General features: G+C 41.6%; 1 protein-coding gene across 1 annotated transcript in view; it reads right to left on the minus strand.

Moving 5' to 3' along the window:
- The window catches only part of MAP3K2 (mitogen-activated protein kinase kinase kinase 2), a 96,577-nt gene extending 75,191 nt beyond the window's left edge, over nucleotides 1–21,386 (minus strand). The window contains 1 exon segment of the mRNA XM_055316050.1: nucleotides 20,510–21,386. The gene's annotated coding sequence lies outside the window, so the exon portion shown is untranslated.
- Nucleotides 21,387–23,220: the final 1,834 nt, after the last annotated feature.

Below are 23,220 nucleotides of genomic sequence, written 5' to 3' on the forward strand. Positions count from 1 at the left end.
GAAAATGTGTACGTACACACACACAATGGAATATTACTTAGCTATAAAAAAAATCTTGCCATTTGCAATGCTGTGGATGAAGCTAAGAGAGAGTATTAGGGTAAGCAAAACAAGTCAGTCAGAGAAAGACAAATACCATATTTCACTCATGTGGAATTTAAAAAACAAAACAGATGAACATAGGGGGTAAAAAGAAAAGAGACAAACCATAAAACAGACTCTTAACAGAACAGCCTGAGAAATGCTGGAGGGGAGATGGTTAGGGTGATGCGTTAAATGTTTCATGGGCATTAAGGGTACTTGTTTTGATGAACATTGGGTGTTGTATGTAAGTGATAAATCATTGAATTCTACTCCTGAAACTAATATTACACTATATGTTAACTAACTCGAATTTAAATAAAAACAAGACTACAAAAAGAAAGGAAGGGAAGGAGGAAGGGAGGCAGGAAGGAAGGAAAAAAAAAAAAAACAGCAAGTATAGTGGTTAAGAGCTTAAACTGTGGAGCCAAACTGGGACTGAAATCTGCATCTGCCACTTACTAGCTGTGTGAAGGGATATGACTCAATCTCTCTGACTTAGTTTCCTTATCTGTAATGCAAAGATTTTTATTGGTATACTGGGTATACTACCATCACTGGATTGTCATAAGAATTAAACAAGTTAATGTCTGTAAAAGTGCTTAGAAGGAGCCTGGCATATGGTAATAATTATATAAACATTTGTTAAAATTAATTTGATATACCTAAATTTTTTTCTCTTCTTAAACCATACTGAGAATACTAGGAAATTTATTTTAAATGTATATAAATCTTAATTTTTTCCTGCATTAGATTATCTTGAAGAGGGTAGCTCTTAAATCAATACTCTAACAAACTTTTCAAAAACTCTCAAATCACTATAGGCTAATGTAGATAAGATATGTGCACCCTGTCATTCCCTGATACTTCTATCAGGCACTAGAAAGAAAAAGACTAATAATTGGTTTTCCAAAAACATTATTCAATGGTTTACAGACAAAACAATGGCTCTCAGTGCCCATTTCCTTAAATGTAAAATGGGGAAAGTGTACCCACTTCATATGATTTCTATAAGGTTTGAATCAAGTATTTGTAAAGCACTTACTATTACAATACCAGAGAATAGTGAACACCCCAAATATAATAATACAATTAACATTTACCAAGTTCAGCATCGGAGCCCAATCTTGTTCAGAATCCACTCTTACATGTTACATTATATTGTCTCTGATTTATTTGTTCAACATTTAATACATGCCTACTGTGTATGCTCCCCTCACTAGTCACCTGAATTATAAAAATTTGATGAAACACCAAATTCTGCAATACTAACAATGTCTTAAAAATTCTAAAATTTGGGATCCCTGGGTGGCGCAGTGGTTTGGCGCTTGCCTTTGGCTCAGGGCACGGTCCTGGAGACCCGGGATCAAATCCCATATCGGGCTCCCGGTGCATGGAGCCTGGTTCTCCCTCTGCCTGTGTCTCTGCCTCTCTCTCTCTCTCTCTCTCTCTCTCTCTCTGTGACTATCATAAATAAATAAATTTTTTAAAAAAAGTTAAAAAAAAATTCTAAAATTTTTCCAAAATTTTAGGAAGTAAGGCAAATGCTTATATTTTAATACTGGTATAATAAAAACATGACCAAGATTATGATCCAAGTAGCATTATACTGAACATACTCAGTCTGCTGATAGGAGCTGAACACTTTCTGCTGCTTGTCATATAAATCAAAACTCCCAAATAATAAATATCAAGCATAGTACTCTGTCAGAACTCTGAAGGCAGTATTGCCAGAACCTCAAACTCCAAAAAAAAAAGTCCCAAGGCTAGATATTTTCCTTTTTTATTTTTAAGATTTATCTATTTGACAGAGAGAGAGAGAGCAGGTGCACAAGCACAGGGAGCAGCAGGCAGAGGGCAAGCTCCCCGCTAGGTGGATCCCAGGACCCTGGGATCATGACCTGAGGCAAAGGCAGACCCTTAACTGACTGAGTCGTCCAGGTGCCCCAAAGCTAGATATTTTCATCACATTAATTCCCATAATTCCTTTCATTTCATGCTTTATAAAAAGGTTTTATGCGGGCACCTAACTGTGTCTTCATTATAATAAGCTCCTTGAGGACAAGAAGTATTACTTACATAGCTTTATAACTCCCACAGCACCTAAAAGTACTTTGTACATGGCAAGCCCATTAACAAATACCTTAAATAAACAAATCTCAACTCTCCTTACAACCACAACATGATACAGCACACATCTGTTTTAGTCAATCCAACCAACCTGCCTTTCCCAAATGACTTCACAGATCCCACTTCCTGGTCCTTGGCTTTTGCCTGTCCCCTGAAACCCTATCTCTCCCTCCCCTTTAGGAATTCTTACTCCTAATTCTTACTCCATCTCAGAACTTATTCAGAAAACCTTCTCCAGGGGATCCCTGGGTGGCAGCGGTTTGGTGCCTGCCTTTGGCCCAGGGCGTGATCCTGGAGACCTGGGATCGAATCCCACGTCGGGCTCCTGGTGCATGGAGCCTGCTTCTCCCTCTGCCTGTGTCTCTGCCTCTCTCTCTCTCTCTGTGACTATCATAAATAAATAAAAATTAAAAAAAAAATGTCCACTATTTTTTTAAAGAAAAAAAAGAAAGAAAATCTTCTCCAGTTAACTTAATTGACACTATGAGCACTTTGCACCCTATTCTTCCTCCATTTCTGGGCATGGTCTCCTATGTAATCAATTTGAGATTCCTTAAGTTTTTTTTTTTTTTTTTTTTTTTTTTGCCACCTGTGGCTTTTGTCATATTTTCATTAGGTTGAGCTGACATCTAGGTATGCTTCATTCCTAGAAAATCTAAAAGTGTTGCTATCATTAATTAAATATAGCTTCAGTATTTGGATATTTATGTACTACTACTTATACTTTTGTATTCAGTATTATTTTTGTATTTTATACTATTACATTATTTATAATGCTCTCATGGTACCTTGTACACCTTGCACATACTTCACTATAACAGACTCATTTGTATATAGGTAGGGTAAACCTTATGTCCCATTTTGCTAAGGACAGTTCCAGGATAATTAAGACAGTCTCCTTTCCCTTTCAAAAGTAGCATATTTTGGATAATAAATTACATAGTCACCCTAAAGTGTCTGTCTCCAAAATGAAGCCTATAATTATAAAAATAATGATCAGTTTATCAGTTTATCTTCAAGGCTAAAACAGAGGTGGTCAAACACTTTAGAAATTGTGTATATGAAGAACTAAAATTATAGTACAAATTTCTTTCTTTTTTTTATAGTACAAATTTCTTACAGGCTTATATTGCTCATTCCTTTGACATTCCCAAGGTTTTTAATAAATATTCAGTAAATTTTCTTTTAAAGATTTATTTAGGGGCACAGTCAGCTGGGCAACCCACTCTTGGTTTCAGCTCAGGTCGTGATTTCTTGGGTTGCAGGATTAAGCCCCAGGTCAGGCTCCACACTCAGCCAGAGTCGGTTTGGGATTATCTCTCTTCTCCCTCTGCCCCAACCTTGCTCATATGGGTACACACTCTCTTTCTCTTTAAAAAAAAAAAAAAAAATATCTGAGAAACTGTGCATGCAGGAGTGCTTAAGACTCTCCCCCCCCATTCTCTCTACCCCTCCCTGCTCACCCTGACCCTTTTTTGTGTGTGTTTTGTACTCTTAACACACACACACACACAAACAAAACAAAAAAAACAAGGTAGAATTATATTAGTGAACAACTATAACAGAATGAAAAGGGAGTGATTAAAGTTATTTACCCATTACTGTGGCCTTCTTCTGGCAGTATGTCCCTTTGAGCATCTCCACCCTACACCCCTCACAAAACTGATGATCTCAAGGTAAGCAACTGACTCAAGCAGGAGCAAACACAATCTCTAGAAATGACAAATAGATTACCAAAGGAAAGAATAAGAACCAACAGGTACTGAGCTGTGCTAATGAAGTGCTGCTACATGTCTTGTTGATGCCTACCTTTTATTTCTTCTGTCTGCTGAAATGCTTCCTCCCTTTTTTCTACCTGTCCAAACTATCTTTTAGAGACTCAGCTTAAGTGTTCCCTATCACCCTCTCCTGGTCAGCTTTCCCTCTATAAATGACAGAAGTGGAAAATAATTATTTTCCTACGTGCACTGACAGTATGCTAGGCAATTCATATACACTACCACTTAACCTAAACCACACTAGAATGACAGCACTTGCCGTCTCTCCACTCACCATGAGAAAGGACCATCTTTCATAAAGGATATTATTCCCTATAATAGCTCCCTAACTCGTCTATGTGTTTATGTGTGTTCCCTGCAGCTAGACCACAACATTCTCAAATACAGGAATCATGTCTTCTACTTTATTCTTCCCAGCATCAATCTCTCTTCACACTTCTTCCCTTTCCTTTCAAAATATAATCTTCCCTTCTCACTACTAATTACTACTATTAAAAAAGCTACTATTTTTAATAGCTTTCACTGTGCTTACACTCTGCTAAATGCTTTCAAACATTTCATTTAATCTTCAGAACACTCCTATATGGTAGATATTATCTCCCCATTTTGGAAAAGTGGAAAAAGGCTTGGAGAATTTAAAGAACCTGCCCTCTCATGGAAGAATATGAGAAATGAGAAATATCACTGTTATTATGATCACACCCCCAACTATACTTCCCCACCCACCTCACACTCACCTGCTGTGGCAGTGTGTACTATGTCAATTTGGTTAAGTTTAAATTGTATTTTCGGGATCCCTGGGTGGCGCAGCGGTTTGGCGCCTGCCTTTGGCCCAGGGCGTGATCCTGAAGACCCGGGATCAAATCCCACGTCGGGCTCCCGGTGCATGGAGCCTGCTTGTGTCTCTGCCTCTCTCTCTCTCTCTCTCTCTCTCTCTCTCTCTCTCTCTCTCTCTCTCTGTGACTATCATAAATAAATAAATAAATATAATATAATATAATTTTTGAAAAAGAAAAATAAATTGTATTTTCCAGAATCCTCTTTCCATATGGCTCCAGTTTAGAGTTGGCCAAAGGGGGAAACTACTCTGAAGATCCAGGTTTGATAGACAGGTACAAAGTTGCCAGCAGATTCCACCATGTGTCTGCTCTCCCCTGCTCTGCATACAGCTCTTCCTGATTGTACCTCTCTGACCAAACAACACCCTCAGGTACACCACCAAAAACTTGACTGAAAACCACAGAAGACATAGCTATGCAAAGGCAACAACTTTCCAAAGACTTTCTGCCAGCTCTACTTTGTGGTTCTACTCCAGCACCTGGGCATACTAAACTCCTCAGATTTATCTACAAACTCTGACTTACCCATTGTACCACTGCTTCAGAAAGGCCGATTACTGACTCTTTGATCTGCCAATTTCCCCTTACAGACTTTGATGAGTTTTTTTCCACAACTGTATCAGGTTACACTCCTTTCATAAATCCTTTATTCCATAATATCATAGCACTTCTCCTTCCCCGATTGAACCCTAACTAATGCAACTACTCGACCCTCCTCCTAATCTTTTTTTTTATAGATTTTATTTCTAAGTAATCTCTACACCCACCATGGGGCTCAAACTCACAACCCCAAGATAAAGAGTCACATACTCGATGTCATGAGCACTAGGTATTAGACTGATGAATCACTGAACTCTACCTCTGAAACTAATAATACACTATATGTTAATTGAATTTAAATTTTAAAAAAGAGTCACATACTCTACCAACTGAGCCAGCCAGCTGCCCCAAATACCCTCCCAATCGAATGACCAAGAAATCTCTGCACACTTTCCTTGAGATCTTCCTGCATAACCAAATCTAGGCTACTTGGTCTTTTCACAGCCTCCAATCACCCTTCTTTTATAGTTCTACACTGCCCATCCTTCCTTCCAAACAGGGTGAAGTGTCCCTTATTCTAAAGAAACCACGGGACGCCAGGGTGGCTCAGTACATTAAGGTTGAGCATCTGCCTTCCCCTCAGGCCATGATCCAGGGTCCTGGGATTGAGCCCTGGGTCAACTCCCTGCTCAGCAGGGAGCCTGCTTCTCCCGCTACTCTCTCTCACTCATGTTCATTCTCACTTACTCTCAAATAAATAAAATCTTCATTTAAAAAAAAAAAAAAAGGAATCTTATCTCCCTACTTGATCCTCTCATTTACAAAAGAAGACAGATTTAAGTAACAGAAAACACTGTCGGTATCAGATTATTCAGTATCAATTTACTAACAAAGAACAAAATAAGCTAAGAACACTTAGGGTAAGGGCACTGGGTGGCTCAGCTGGTTAAGCATCTGCCTTTTGCTCAGGTCAGGGTCCAGGATTGAGCCCCATTTTGGGCTCCCTGCTCAGCGTGGAGTCTCCTTGTTCCTCTTCCTCTGCCCTCTCCTCCCCAGCTCCCCACCTTCCTTGTGCTTGTGCTCGCGCACTCTCTCTCTCTCTCTCTCAAATAAATAAAATATTTTTTAAAAATAAATTTTAAAAAAGAATGCCCAGGGTACTTCTATGCTCTGGTTGGATATGTGAAGATGGAGAAACAAAAACCAAGGATATGGAAGGATTCTAAGAAACAAATATTTGTTGTTATGTGGTTCGTCCCAAATGTTTTTTCCACTAGAAGTAGTGAAGCTTCATGTTTAATGTAATCATTACAGGTTTATTCAAGTATATCCCTAAATTATTATTAATTTCTAGTGGGCATTAAAGACCAAATGTACAATTTTTCCAATACTTTTCCACCCCTTTTCCAAAAAGACCTTCCTTCTCTTTTCAGCTAAAGTATTTCCAAAGTCTTGGCTCCCTGTTCATAACATGAGAACAATTCAGTTCTTTGTTATTTTTCTAAGGCCCAGTGTTTACTATCCTGGATTTTATCACTAAACTATCACAGATGATTCTGATTTCTATCACATTAGTTCTGAAGTTATTCATTCACTCTTTCAACAGGCATTTTACTGAAAGCCTCCTATATGTCAAGCTCAATGCAAGGTATCTGGCTATAAAACACCTTTATAAGGATCCCTGGGTGGCTCAGTGGTTTAGCGCCGCCTTCAGTCCAGGGCCTGATCCTGGAGACCTGGGATCAAGTCCCACATCGGGCTCCCTGCATGGAGCCTGCTTCTTCCTCTACCTGTGTCTCTGCCCCTCTCTCTGTGTCTCTCATGAATAAATAAAATCTTTTAAATAAATAAAATAAAATACTTTCATGAGATCTTGTTCTGACAAATTAGTCACACTTAAACAGAGCTATTTATTCTCCAAATGCTACCCTATTAAATCTTCTCTGGACTGCTGTCATCCTAACAACCGCCTCAAACAGGAAATTTCAATCTCTTTTGACTCTCTATTTTCTATTATGTTGTGGGTCTCACAGGCTAGATAGGTCCTTAACAAATAACTTAGGGCAACTTTTTTAAATTCAGAAATTTCAAGTCCCTCTGTAACAGTCTATTTCTAATTAATGTTAGATTTAAGGCAGAATTCAGGGAGTACCTGTGTGGCTCGGTGGTTGAGCATCTGCCTTTGGCTCAGGTTGTGACCCCGGGGTCCTGGGAACAAGTCCCACATCAGGCTCCCTGCAAGAAGCCTGCTTCTCCCTCTGCCTATGTCTCTGCCTCTCTTCTCTGTGTCTCTCATGAATAAATAAAATCTTAAAAAAAAAAAAACAGAACTCAGGCTTTCCTACCTACCATTAGCGTTCAACAAACAATATGAAGTATAGTTTGTGGTACTCTTTAGGAAATTTCTAGGCAAGAAATCCCATGGTACATCCCTGAGTAAGCCTCTTGACAGTAGGCAGTATCCAACAGTCCATGACTATACAGCATAACTCTACAATACTGAATAAAATATATACTACATGTTCTCAAGTCACATAACTAATCTACCTTTTCCCAAATCATGAGACGAGATTATATAAACAGGGGCATGGTGCTCTGGGGGAGTAAAAGTCATTAGTTTGTAGCCCTGTATTGCTTACAGACTAGATGATTAACATCATACCATCTCTCAAAGTAGACTTTTATCAACACTAAGGCTGGGTTACCTTCTACTTCTTATGTTTCCTTATAGTGTCTAAGCAACTCAGATTTTGTATATAGTTTGACATTGTTCATATATATGTATCATATTATACAATAAAATATTACTAATTTTAAAAAGGCTTCAACAGGCATTTTAAAATGCCTAAACTGATTTAAAAATATATTAAAGCCTGGGACACCTGGGTGGCTCAGCGGTTGAGCACCTGCCTTCAGAGCGTGATCCTAGGGACCCAGGAGCCTACTTCTCTCGGCCTCTGTGTCTCATGAATAAATAAAAATCTTAAAGGGATCCCTGGGTGGCGCAGTGGTTTGGCGCCTGCCTTTGGCCCAGGGCGTGATCCTGGAGACCCGGGATCAAATCCCACATCGGGCTCCCAGTGCATGGAGCCTGCTTCTCCCTCTGCCTGTGTCTCTGCCTCTCTCTCTCTCTCTCTCTCTCTCTCCTCTCTCTCTCTCCCCTCTGTGTGTCTGTGACTATCATAAATAAATAAAAAAAAATCTTAAAAATAATAATAATAATAATAATATTATTAAAGCCATCACATAAATCATGTTAATCTTCCCTTAAATTAGAGGACGTTACTCTCATTTCCTTATTGTATTAAAACAAAAAAACAAAATATTTTGGGTTTTTTTATTTTGGTTTTTTTTGGGTTTTTTTTACAAAATATTTTGTATTGAAACTCCACAGGAGTGCCTGAGTGGCTCATAAGTTAAGCATCTGACTCTTGATCTCAGCTCAGGTCTTGATTTTCGGTCATGAGTTCAAGCCCCATCTTTGGCGCCATGCTGGGAGTGGGGTCTAGTTTAAAAAAGAGGGGGTAGCTCCTCAGTGGCTCAGTTAAGCGACAGACTTGATTTTGGCTCAGGTCGTGATCTCAGATTTCTGGGATCAAGCCCCACATCAGGCTCTGTGCTCAGCTCAGGGTCTGCTTGAGATATTCTCTCTCTCTCCTTCCTTCCCCCCTGCCACAATCCCCTCCTGCACATGCAATTTCTCAATAAATAAATCTTAAAAAAAAAAAACACTCCACAAATAGCATTAAAATGTAGTCAAGGCAGTTAAACTACTTACAGTAATCATAAGCTTACTAAATAATGATAACTAAGCATCTTTAGGCCAAATCTAAGATAACACTTGAGAACATTTAGCAATCATTAAATAATGGCACAGAAACAATTATAAAATGACTCCATTTTAGGCTTTAGATCTGTTCCCAAAGACTTATTTTTAAAAATCAATTCATATTTTTCCGATTGGCTCCTATTAATAATTTCCAAAAAATAATTTTTGAACAGTTTTCCACAGCACTGCTTCTGTGGTAGGGCTGTTCACAAATACTTGATGTTCTTCTGGATATTTGGAAATATTGAACTTCCCCACCCTATGCAACTCAGGTACAGCCATGAAACTTCCTCTAGCCAATACATGTGGGTGGAAGTGGTAAACATTTCTCCCAGGCAAAAGCTTTAAAAGCCAGACTGTGCTTTCACATACTTTGTTTCCTTCTGTCCTGGTGTGAGCTTATAATTTATGATAAGAAATACATACCAGGTCTTTGTCCCCATTTCTGGCAAAGAGCTCAGAAGAAACAGTTGTTTTTTTTTTTTTTTTTTTTTTTTTTGTACACCTGAAGTACAGTTGATATGCAATGTTACCTTAATTTCGGGCATACAATATAGTGATTCAGCAAATTTGCACTTTATGATATGCTCATCGTAGGTGTAGCTAGAACAATGTAGGTGTCTTCTGTTATTTATAAAGAATACTCTTAAGTCACACTTCAGTGTATACTAATGAGATGACTTTTGAAAAGCATCTAGTGATGGAAGCTGGCTGCCAGGAGGAACTAACCATGTGATTAGAGGTATGGAACTTTGAGCTCCTTCCCATGGGTTTTAGGGAGGTAAGAGGGACTGGAGATTAAGCTCAACTACCAATGGCCAACTGAATTAATCAACCATGTGTAGGTAAGAAGCCTCTATTTAAAACCCCTCTTGGGATTTGGAGAGCTTCTTGGTCGGTAGACACCCTGAAGTGTTGGAAGAGTGGCACACTGGAAGAAAGGATGGAAGCTCCACAGCCCTTCCTTTCCCCAAACCTTGCCCTATGCATCTCTTCCATCTGCTTGTTTCTAGGTTACATCCTTTTATAATAAACCAGTAATCTAGTAAGTATTATCCAGAATTCTGAGTTGCTCTAACAAATCAATTGAACCCAAAGAATTCCGAAGATAGGAACCTCTGATTCACAGCCAACTGTCTGAAGCACAGGCAACTACCTAGCGCTGCCACTGGAGAGGGCAGTCCCAAAGGATTGAGCTCTTAACCTGTGGGATCTGGCACTATCTCTGGCTGGTATTACAGAATTGTTTAACATATGAAAACCCCTCCCACATACCATTCTGGTAACAATAAGCGTCAAAGTATTGAGTTTGAAGACATTCAGAACAAGCCTCCTCCAAATATGACACTTTGGCATGTAGATTACTTTGATGTGAAGTGAATCAAGGCCCAAAAGATTCAGGAAGAGCTTTTAACCTCCCTTTAACTGCCTAAAAAATTTAGATAGAGGGTCTGGTCTATCAAAACTATCATCAGAGATAACTACAAAAAATATGGGGTAGGCATGGTAAATTGCAGGGGAACCAACAGGGCCTGGAGATCAAATTCCTGTGTCCCACTGTCTCCAGAAAGCATGGCAAACATGTTTACCAAACATCCGCTTTTCCCATCTTCCCATAAATCATCTTCCTCCCCACTTCGAAGTCCCAGACCCCTTAGTCCTTCTCCTCTGCCCAGGACAGCACATAAGCCTCAACTGCCTTACTAACTGTGGGTCTCCTACTCTTATGGGGCTCCCAATAAACACGGAATTCAATTCAGTTTATCAGTCTTATGACAATTTACCAAAGAACCTAGAAGGATTAAGAAAAAAATGTTTCCTTCCCAGGAAGCACAATATAAAGGAAAGATACAAGGTGTTTTTCTTTTACCTATGGCAACTAGTAATGTTCCAGATAGCGGCGGCTCCCAAGTGAGTTCTCAAAGTAAGGATCCAAAGTGGGATTCAAAGTAAGGATGACAACGTCGAGCAGAAGCAGCCCAACATACAGCATGAACAAAAAATACATCTTTGTTGTGTTAAGCCCCTGAGTTTGAGGGTTACTAGTCATAGCCTACTCAAAATGATAGTCTTGAAATTTAATTTAAAAATTACACTGAAAATTCCTCATGTTCATTCTATTCATTTCAAGAAATGTCACCAATTCTCTGACCAAGTAAATTCTCTCATACGACTTCTCCTAGATACCAGAAAAGTTAACACACTTATACCATTTACTTAAAATGGACCAGTTTATTCTCTTCCACTGAAAAGTGTACCTAATACAAAGAAATCGTTCATTTTTACCCAAATATTTATCAGAATTCTCTGCTCTATCATTTATAAAGAATGAGAGGTAAGAATAATATCCGTATTTGAGTGTGTTTTCCAATAATTATGTTGGCCCAACCCCCAGAAGATTCCAGTGAACATATTTCCAAGGAGAATGCTTCATGTAAATAATGTGGAAGCGGAGAGAAGGCTAAGGAACCCTTGCTCTAACCAGAAAAGCCATGCAGAATCCCAACTCTACTATGTGGCACTGAAGAAGATTCCTAACACATCTAAGCCTCAATTTCTTTGCCTGTAAAATCAAGATGATATGGTCTACCATGGTTACCAAAAAATTAATGTGTGTAAAGCTTCTGGCATGTAACAGACATTTAAATATTACTTCCTCCTCCCAGGATACATTCTGAAATTTATAGAAAACTATGTGATATCCTCAATGCCAGGAGACATGCCTTTATGAGAGGGCAAAAGAGCAGAACTGTGAATGTGGTTATGCAACCACATTGTGTCAAACACAATAAGCTCTCCTAGAATGCAAAGTAAGACAACAGATGAAAATATTGAAAGATGACGACAAATATGAAGGATGGAGAATGGAAATCTGAAAACTATACACATTGCCAAGGAACCATAATACAAAGAAAAAACAAAGGTACAGATGAAAAAAAAAAACCTGAAAGAACTGAAATAAAATTGAGATATTATGACTATTATCTCTCAATCTATATTCCCTAGGCATTTAAATATCTGTATAATACATACATTCAGAAACTCAGAAACAGAAGACAAGAAATCAACATTTTCTCTTATCCAACCTCCTTAGCAAACCAACCAACACTCTCTACCCTTTACCTATCAGTCTTCTGATAAAATGCTGAACATTCAATATTAAGCTTATTTTTTACTAAAGCAGTACATTTCTGCACCCCTCAATTTACCAAGAATAAAATGTTTATGTACTTGTTATATAGTTTAAGTATTATATAAACCAATGAACCTGTAAATGTGAAGAGAGTTGTTTCTATGAAAATGAGGTTGAGTGTTTAGAAAGACTCAGTCAAGGTTCAAAAAAAAAAAAAAGGAACAATTGTTGGGGCGCCTGGGTGGGTCAGTTAAGTGTCTGCCTTTAGCTCAGGTTATAGTCCTGCATCTGGCTCCCTGCTCAGTGGGGAACCTGCTTCTCCCTCTCCCCCTGCCTCTACCATTCCCCTTGCTTGTGCATGCATGCACTGTGTCAAAAAATAAATAACATCTCTAAAGAAAATTGTTGTTAAAGTGAGCATAGGTAAATACTGTAAAAGACTAAGAGGAATAATCATAACTCTAGATGGATCACATGATTCAGACTTCTTTACATCTGTTTTTTTTTAATTAAAGTAAAAATGTTTTAATTCCTCTTATATTTTTAAAAAATTAAACTAACCACCACCAGTTTTAACGACATCAAATAGAAAGGCTTCTATCAACATTAAAATAGACAACCTAAGTGAACCATGGGAGATTTTTACAATGCTGATAATGTTTTATTAACTTTTTACATGTGAAGAACTAAACATATTATCTCATTTAAGCCTCATGACAGAGGACACCTGGGTGGCTCAGTGGTTGAGCGTCTGCCTTTGGCTCAGGGTGTGATCCTGGGGTCCTGGGATCGAGTCCCACATTGGGCTCCCTGCATGGAGCCTGCTTCTCCCTCTGCCTGTGTCTCTGCCTCTCTCTCTCTCTCTCTGTGTGTCTTTCATGAATGAATAAATAAAATCTTAAAAAATAAAAAAAAATAAAAAATAAACCTCATGACAAACCTATGAGTTAGGTACTATTATGTCTGTTTTACGGATAAGTGAGGCACAGAAAGGATAAACAGCAGAGCTGGGACTCACATTTTGGTCTGACTCCCAAATACCTACTCTTAACTGATTACTAATTTTTTCCTTATCTTTTCTATACTTAATTTTTTTTCAGTAAACATTATAATCACTATCATTATTAGTAAACTATGTAGAGTTTACTAATTTTGTTAATTCAGTTGAAATACGACCTCCTCTTCAAGGCCTTCTGAAGTGCTCTCCCTATCCTGGTACATAGTAGGCACTTCATGAATGGTAATGACACTACTCTGGCAAAGCAAATCCAATTTTCTGGTTGCCCTGATAAAGCAGAGAGGTAGCATGATGCAACTGTTAAGAGCACAGATTGTGGAGCTGGACTGTCTACATTCAAGTTCCAGCTCTGACATCCAAAAAAAGTGTGAACATGAGCAAGTTACTATTGGTCTCTGTGCTTCAGATCCCTAATCTGTTATGAGTACAGTAACAGTAACTAATTCATTGGGTTCTTAATAGGGATTAAATGAGTATCTTTAACACAGTACTTAAATCAGTGCCTAGAACATAGAAAGTGCTTAAATTTGCCAAACAATGCCACAAGAGAGAATAAACAAACCTCAACCAGTAAATTAGGAAGAAAATTTTCTAAATGATCAATGATTTGGTAGGTACCATCTTTTAAAAATCTTAGGACCCTGTAAAAAGAGGTCCCTTCTGTCAATTCTATTTATTCAATAAATATTTGGCTCCAGGCATTATGCTAGGTGCACCCGAATCAACAAAACACTGTCTCTGTCCTTGAAACAGCTAACTTCCTAGTGGAGGACAGACATAATTATAACACAATGTGGTGAATACCACAGTAGAGGCAAGTACAGTATACCTGAGGAGCATTCTGAGGTAGTCGTGATGAGGAAACCTAATTTGGGAATGACCAAAGGATACTGATAAAACCGTATCTTCAACTATTATTTTAATTTGTCAGTATTAATTATTAAGGTCCACATAAATGACTAACTGCCCAAATGGGAAATATTACCTTTAGAAAAACCTCCCAAAGTTTATAACCACAGAGTGCTTATAAAATTTATGGTACTATGACTCTCAAACAAAACAGTCTTGAGCACTTACAAGAAAGGCACTGTGCAAGTCTAAGGAAGGACTCCAAGATTCAACCCTATGCTGTTAGTTGGGAAGACAAAGTGTAACAAAAAAATTAAGCGACAATCTAAGAGTTAAGTAACATTAATGAAAACAACACAAAATATATTACAAAGCCAATACACTATTAACACCATAAAAAATGCAGTCAACCAATGTTCCCAATAAATCCCGGGGATATACAAGGCAAAAAACAAAATTATACAGACACGTTTCTTATAAACCTAAGTGTGTGTATAGATTGAGAGATACCCCTCTCACACACTTGAGAATAAGGAAAGAGATTATTTATTTCCATATATACAGTTCATTGTGACTTTCAAGAGATATGTGAAAAAAACTTCATAATGAATTAAATCATATTTTTAAAAAATGATTATTTAGAAAGAGAAAGAGAGCAAGCACACCATTGCTCGCAAGCATTGGGGGAGGGGAGAGGGGGGAGAGAGAATCCCAACCGGACAACCAGAGCGGAAATCAAGAGTTGGACGTCTAACCAACTAAACCACATAGGCACCCCTAAATCATATTTTTAATGATAATATGTTACTTCAGTAAATCCTATTATGAAACCTTCTCCAAAACATTAACCTAAAAAAATTAATTAGAAAAAAACCAATAACCTATTAAATGTCAGTTAATTCTTGGGAAATAAATTCAATTTTATATTACATATACTTATTTCTACCTGGCTTAATTAAAATGAGGTTCACCTCTAAATGTAGCCAACACATCTCATAATCAGAAACCATAGTATTCATAAAATAAATAAGTCACAAGAATGTAATATGCAGCATAGAGAATACAGCCAGTAATATTATAATAACATTGTAAGGTGACAGATGGCATGCAGACTTATTGTGGGGATCATTCTGTAATGTATAAAAGTATTGAGTAACTGCTTTACACCTAAAACTAATAGGATATTGTATGTCAATTATACTTCAATAAAAAAATTCATAAATGTTCACTAACTTGATCATTATGAAATGAGAATGCCAAGTGAAGTTTAAAAAATGTTTTAATTCTTAAACTTCACATAGTGGTAGAATTAGGACTAGAATTTAGAACTTCTGACCCTCGATCTAGTACTCCTCGCATTCTACCAGAAAATAGTCTTCTCAAAATGCTTTTTAGTAAATCCATTCTTCCTTTATTATATTCTGGTTATTTCTGTTGTCTTGGCTAAGAAAAAAATCGCACTCCTTTGGTCAGAGTACAGGAAAAGAGAGGCATTGAGTTTTTCCCATTTTTCACAAACCAGGTTTTTTCTTATTATTATTCATAACAGGAGATACCTGGAATTCATAATTTAAAAAACTTAAAAACCACAAAATCAGAATCCAATATAACTGTATAGGATACTTTACAAATTCCTGTGATTTTTATTTATATATACGTGTGTGTGTATGTGTATATATATCTCAACAAAAGATTGTTAACACCGAAATTCAAAAGTTGGCCTAACAAGGGTCAGCAATAGATGCTATAACTGTTCAATGACAGATTATTGGAGAACAAGCTAGCAATACAGTGCTAATTAATCATACCACTGATTGCTAATTTCAACGGAGAAAACATACCTTACCTTAACCCCCATAACCAAGTGACCAAACTCAGCATCACAAACAATGGGACTTGATAGTATATGACCTGATGGGAAGCAATAGTAACTACACAGCATCACTTAGGGGTTATTCTCTTCCAAAATATTTAATTTGAAGCTAGCCAAGCCTTTATTTTTTTATTTTTTAAAAAACATTTTAATTATGTTCACAGCCTTTACGTTGGTTTTTTTAAAGATTTTATTTCTTTATTCATGAGAGACATAGAGGGAGAGGGGCAGAGACAGAGGCAGAGGGAGAAGCAGGCTCCATGAAGGTAGCCTGATGCGGGACTCGATCCCGGGATTCTGGGATCACATCCTGGGCCAAAGGCGGGCGCCAAACCACTGAGCCACCCAGGCGTCCCCTAATTAAGCCTTTAAAGCTAGCTTGTAGGGATCCCTGGGTGGCGCAGCGGTTTGGCGCCTGCCTTTGGCCCAGGGCGCGATCCTGGAGACCCGGATCGAATCCCACGTCGGGCTCCCGGTGCGTGGAGCCTGCTTCTCCCTCTGCCTGTGTCTCTGCCTCTCTCTCTCTCTCACTGTGTGCCTATCGTAAATAAATAAAAATTCAAAAAAAAATATTAAAAAAAAAAAAAGCTAGCTTGTAGTTAACTAATACAGGGTAACAGAGGAACATGCTAAATGACACCATGAGTGGGGAAAAAAAAATCAGACAAATACAAAATGTGATTCATTTTATAAGAAAACTGGCTTGAGTGCTTTAAAAAAAAAAAAAAGGCAACCTGATTTTAAAGGGGGCAGTTGAAACTGTTCTAGATTCAAAGAGATCAAAGAGATTTAACCAATGCAGTGAATAAAACCTTGTATCTTGGTTTGGTGTGGCTGGACATAAAAAACCATAGAAGACCAATCAGGATAAATAGGGAGATTTATATATGGATGATGTTAGATTACATTAAGGAATTAACAAGAGACTATCAACTAATTATTAATTAGAAAATATGTACTAAAAAATTAATAATAATGGTATTTTGGCTATATTAAGAAATGTCCATCTTTGGAAATGTATGCTGACATAATGCCTACAGTTTAGTTTCAAATAGGTGAACCATAAATAATACACACATATTTACAGATAAAGTAAATACAGCAAGACATCAACAAATATTGAATCCAGAGGGTCATGATATGGATGTTCACTCCATTAGAATTTCCTGTACGTTTGAAATTGTTTCATAATAGAAAAAAGTTGGGAGAGGGTGTTGAGGAGCCCAGAGAGCTCCAATTCTACAAGGGAAAAAAAGATCAACCCAAAACCAAAGTTGTCAGGAACCTAACATGACTTCATTTTAATACAGCATCTACTAAATATAGTTTGCTGCTTTGGTAGCAGCAAGGTGAAACTATAAATTAAAGAGCCACATAAACCACTGCTTAATAGACACAGTCTACAATGTAATCCAATTTTAAAAATAAGCCTTTAACAGCTACTTCTCTCTAAAGAAACACATGGAGATTGTGCCAAGATAACCATTCTATAATGATATCACACTCAACATAAATCAGCAGGACTCAACATAATCTATATTCTAACCAAATAACAAATCAAGCTATGAACCAACCACTTGTCACCTTTTCTCTACAGACAATACTAAAACATTAGACTACAAATTTTCCCAAACCTGATAAAATAACTGGAGGAAATTACATAGTAATGTAATTGGGCATCAGTACATTTCTTAAACATTTGCAACCATATGTGAAGCTTCACCTACTCAAAGAATTTATCAATATTTTCTTTCGTAGGGAGGAATATTTTCTTTTTCACTAACCACAATCAAAGAAATAATACAGACCAATGCTAAAATGACAATTTTTAGTTTATAGACACTTTTCAGTCACCACACACAAATAAACGAAAAGGGGAAAAAACATCACACTATTAAAAGATAACTTTCTAGATATTCTACAATTCTACACACTGAATTTTGACACTCAACCCAGAAGTATTGCATAAGACTGCACAAAGTACTAAGTACGTTCAGCCATTGTCACATAACTCAGCAGCAAGTTTTGCAATAAGGAAATCTCAAGCTAATAACCCAACTGCGAGTTCCCCGTATGTGTCAAGAATAAACTGCACAAGTAAAATTGTAACTTTTCGGGAAATACGCATCTTACCAATTATATCTTTTTTAATTGTCACCATCTTTCAACATGTATCAAATAGTCTTTACTACATTTCCTCGTTTAATGAAAGTTAAAAATTCTTTTGTTCAGTCCTACCGCAAAAGGTGCAAAGGTGCCCAGCGCCACCTTTTAAAAGTAATTTTTATAGTGGGGAGGAGCCAAAAAAATGATTTGGCTAGGTTGCAGCAAAACACATCGGACAGCCTACTACATCCACCTATGATGTTTAGAATTCACTCCCAGGAAGAAACTCCCCAGCTATTCTCATTTTCCTCATACATCTACTTTTTCAAGACTCAAAGATGCAGCCCTACAGAAAAGACATCCTATTTTGGGAATTAAGGCTTCCCGGATTACCAGTTGCATGACCTTGGCCAATCTCCCCAAGACTCGATTTTTCGTCTGTAAAATGGGGAGACGCGTACTGACCTCACTGCGCTGAGATGAAGTCAGACAGTGCGAGGCAACTACCGGCCGCACCGTAAGTGCTGGCCGGAGCGAGGGGGAAGCATCAGCCCCAATCAAGAGATTATCGCGACGTGACAATGCAAAGGCGAGCACTTTTTCGCTCGCTGCATGGAACACCCCTTCTCCCGGGCACCAGCCGCGATCTTCCTTCCAAAGCCCTGCGGAGTACGCGTCTGACAGCTACAGAGCCAGCAGTCGGTCCGCTTGGCTCAGACCTGGGCTTCGGGACGGGCTGCGGGACCCCCGAGATCTGCCCGCCGCGAGCGGGACGACCACCCAGCGAAGTCCGCGGCGGGGCTGCTGCGCCCAGCCCCGCCGCGGTCCGGTCCCCGCCCCGCACAAACACAGGCACGTACCGGCCGCTCCGCGGGGACGCAGGGAGCCGCAGGCCCGCGGAGGGGCCGCCACCGCCTCCGAGCCCGCCCCTCCGCCCCCGCGCGGCCTGTCACCGCGCCCCCCGCTCCGGGGAGGCCGCGGGCCCCCGGGGGCCGGAGGGGCGCGCGAGGAGTCTGGCGCGGGCCGGGTCCCTCCTTCACATGGAGCCCGCGCCGGGCGGAGTGGCGGGCGGCCGGGGCCTCTGGGCGCCCCTCGGTCCTCGCCGCCGCGGCCCCGAGGCCCGCGCGAAGCTGGGCAGGAAAGGAGGAAGCCGTGGGCCGGGCGCCGCCAGAAGCCGAAGAAGGGGCGGGGGCGGAGACTCCGCGGCTGGAGGTGCCCGGCCTGCCCGTCGTCGTCGTCCGCGTCGTCGCCGCCGCCGCCGCGCGACCCCTCAACGCCGCACCCAGCTGCCGCACCACCTCCGTCAGGCGCCGCAGCTGAGGACCGCGGGGCCGCCACTACACACGGGCCCGTGACGTCGGGCGTAGCGCGGCGCACGTCACGGCCGGCCCGCTCGTGCGCGCGCAGCCCTCCGCCAGCCAGGAGCCGAGGCCGCCGCGGGCGCGCGCGCCCATCCTGCGACGCCGCGCGGAGGCCGAGGGGAGCGTGCCCGCGCCTGCGCAGTGGCCGGCGGCACCCACGCACGCTCGGCTGCCCCCACCCTCTCGGCGGTGCGGGGATTCCCAGCCCGGGTCAGCCCCGGCGCCGGCGCCGGCGCCGGCCCCGCCCCGAGCTCCGGGCCGCCGCCGCGCTCGCGCACGCGCGCCTGTGTCCTCCGGCTCCCGTGGGAGTCCTGGCGCGTAGGACGTCCCGGCCGACGCGGGACTGGCTCTGCGGGGGCGGCGAGCCGGGAGCGGAGCGGCCGAGTCCGCGCTCGCACGTAGTTTGCAGGCGGAAAGCCACCTGCCTCTTAAGTCTCGAACTCCACTGCGGATTTTTTTTTTTTTTTTTCTGAAGCGCTTTAGAAATTCTGTTCAGACTTTATTTATTCATGAGCGACGCCTAGAGACAGAGCAATGGGCAGCGGGAGAAGCAGGCTCCCTGCGGGGACCCCCATGCGGGAGTCGATCCCGGGATTGCCCCGGGATAAGGACCTGACCGAAGGCAGACGCGCCACCACTGATCCCAGTGCCCAGGACGTCAGCGATTCTTGTCGGCTTGTCGCCTAACCGTGAACCACCGCGACCCCCTGCCCGGTCCCCGCGGACCTTCTAAGTCTCACGGCTCTTCTGGTTGACTCCTGTCGCCATTCTGGGTGGGCCCAGCAGGCACTACCTTCCCAGTTTAACCGACGGGGAGCGGCCCGGAGGGGGGAGTGTGACGCCCCGGCCCTAGAGCGGGTGGCAGAAGCCGAGGCCCGAGCCCGTCCCTGAACCCCTCGCTCCCCATCGCCCACGGGATGCAGCGCGAGCTCACCGCGTTGGCGGGAGCGGCCCTCGGCTGCGGTGACTGACCTGTATTCCGACCGCTTCCAGCCCACGCTGCTCTAACCTAGAAAGCATCTTTTCCGCCCCATCTCTTCTTTCCTCAAGTACCCCGTACGACTTCCGGAACCATTTCCCCCTCGCTCCGCGTCTACTGGGTTTCTCGGTCCCTGCTGGATCCCCTCCTCCACCCCGCCCCCCACCCCGCCCCGCCGCCTCCGGCCTACTCCGGACCACGTTTCCAGCCCCGCGGTTGAATTCAGGGAGATGGCAGCGGCACCAGCAGGCCTGGAGGTGAGCATCTGCTCCGACTCGGCGGCCCTAGCTGCTCAAGCGCTGGCATCCGTGGGGCAGGGACCCTCGCCTGGGAGGCGGTGCTGGACGGTAACTAAGCATCTGGGTCCCCTCCCTGGAACCCTCATCACAGACCCTTTCAGAGATACAAGAGGCGAGGGCGCCAAGTTGCTATTTGACAGGTGTTTGTAATAGTGAAAGCCTCAAAACCACCTAAATGACTCTCAGACTGAGCTGGTAATGGTTCATCTGCCCTGCACAGAATTAGGCAGACAAGACAAAGAAGGGCCTACACCAAAGGACCTCAGAAATACCCAGATCGATAGAAAATCAGCTTGCTCCCACTAGTTCAAAAAGTAGAGGATTTTAAAGCTTAAGTACACATAAAATCAAGATCTTTAAGATTTGTTTTGATTCTGACATTCTAAGCCTGGTATACCACCGCAGAAAGGAGGCTGTCTGTATTTTTGAGGGCAAGATTTAGATCCTGTATTGTTTTCCCCAGTTCCTGGCCTGACTGCATAGCAGACATTCAATAAATACCTATTTACTAAGTAATGTAGAGATGGATTTTTTTTTTTCCTCATACTTCTGCTTCTTCCCTCAACTACCTACCTTACCTGAGTACTTCATTCACATCTGGTTCCTTAGAAACACCCTACATGTATATTAATAAACTTTTTTCTCCATTCTCTTTTTACCTGGTCACTTTTTCTCTTGCTTAGACATTAAATCTGCATCTTTGGAGATTTTAGTATATATGATCACAAATTAGTGATATTATGATTTTTTTTTCTTAATGAAACTCTTCACTTAACCATTATTTTTGCTTTCCTGCTCCGTGCCTGAGTTTGCAGTGATGAAGTGATAGTTTCCAACATTTCTCAGGAACTCTGGAATCTTGTGAACAGGGCAGACTGCTAAGTGGATGATTATAATATTTAGTAACTTGCCCTGTAGCTGAGGTGCCCCAGCAGCAGAGAGAAGAAGTCACAGTGTGCCTGAGGAATGAGGGAAGACATCAGAGAAGAGGCATGCTATGTGAGTTTTCTATTGCTGCATAACTAACTGCCACAGACTTAGTGGCTTAACACAACACCTACGTATTAGTTCACCATTCTATAGGTCACAGTCAGCAGGGCATCATGGCTGGGTTCTCTGTTGGGTATCACAAGGATGAAATCAGGACGTCAGCTGGGCTGAGTTCTTAGCTGGAGGCTCTGGGGAAGATCTGCTTCCATCCTCATTCTTGTTGGCAGGATTCAGTTCCTTGTGGTTGTAGGGTTGAAGTCCCCATTTCCTTGCTGGCAGTTAGCCAGGGCCTGATGTCAGCTTCCAGAGTCCACCAGTGTTCCTTGCCATGTGACCCCTCTGTCCTCAAAGCCAGGAACAAAAAATTTCTTGAAAATCAGGGGATCCCTGGGTGGCTCAGCAGTTTAGCACCTGCCTTTGGCCCGGGGCACAATGCTGGAGCCCCGGGATCCTGTCCCACGTCGGGCTCCCTGCATGGAGCCTGTTTCTCCCTCCTCCTGTGTCTCTGGTTCTCTCTCTCTCTCTTCTCTCTATGTCTATCATAAATCAATGAATAAATCTTAAAAAAAATAAAACCGTGATGTAGAATATAATTATTTAAAAAAAATTTCTTGAAAATCAAATCCTGGGATCCCTGGGTGGCGCAGTGGTTTGGCGCCTGCCTTTGGCCCAGGGCGCGATCCTGGAGACCCGGGATCGAATCCCACGTCGGGCTCCCGGTGCATGGAGCCTGCTTCTCCCTTTGCCTATGTCTGTCTCTCTCTCTCTCTCTCTCTCTCTCTCTCTCTCTGTAACTATCATAAACAAAAAAAATTTTAAAAAAAAAAAAGAAAATCAAATCCTCCTCACATATTGAATCTCTGACTCCGTCTTTTGTTCCCAACCAGAGACAGAAAACTTTCTGCTGGGTGGCTCAGTGGTTGAGCATCTGCCTTCAGCTCAGGGCGTGATCCTGCTTCTCCCTCTGCCTTTGTCTCTGCCTATGTCTCTGCCTCTCTCTCTCTCTCTCTCTCTCTCTCTCTCATCTCTCATGAATAAATAAATCTTTAAAAAATAAAAAATAAATAAAAGTTCATATGATTAAATCGGGCACTCCCAGATAACCTGTTCTTAAAATCAACTATATCAGGGTTTCCGCAAGTGGCACAGTCGGTTGGGCATCTGACTCTTGGTTTTGACTCTGTTGTGATCTCAGGGTTGTGAGATTGAACGCTGTGTCTGGCTCTGAACTGAGTGTGGCGTCGGCTTGGGGCTCTCTGTCCCTCTGCCCCTCGCCCACACACTTATGCATGCTCTAACTCTCAGATAAATAAAATCTTTTTTAAAAATCAACTGTGGATGGAGGTCGTTGGTGTCACCTGCCAGCCGCTGGCTCCTTCACCGGCTGTTCAGCTCCCCGCCCACTCCAACCGACC

The sequence above is a fragment of the Nyctereutes procyonoides genome, unplaced genomic scaffold (assembly GCF_905146905.1).
Source record: "Nyctereutes procyonoides isolate TBG_1078 unplaced genomic scaffold, NYPRO_anot_genome, whole genome shotgun sequence".
NCBI lineage: Eukaryota > Metazoa > Chordata > Mammalia > Carnivora > Canidae > Nyctereutes > Nyctereutes procyonoides.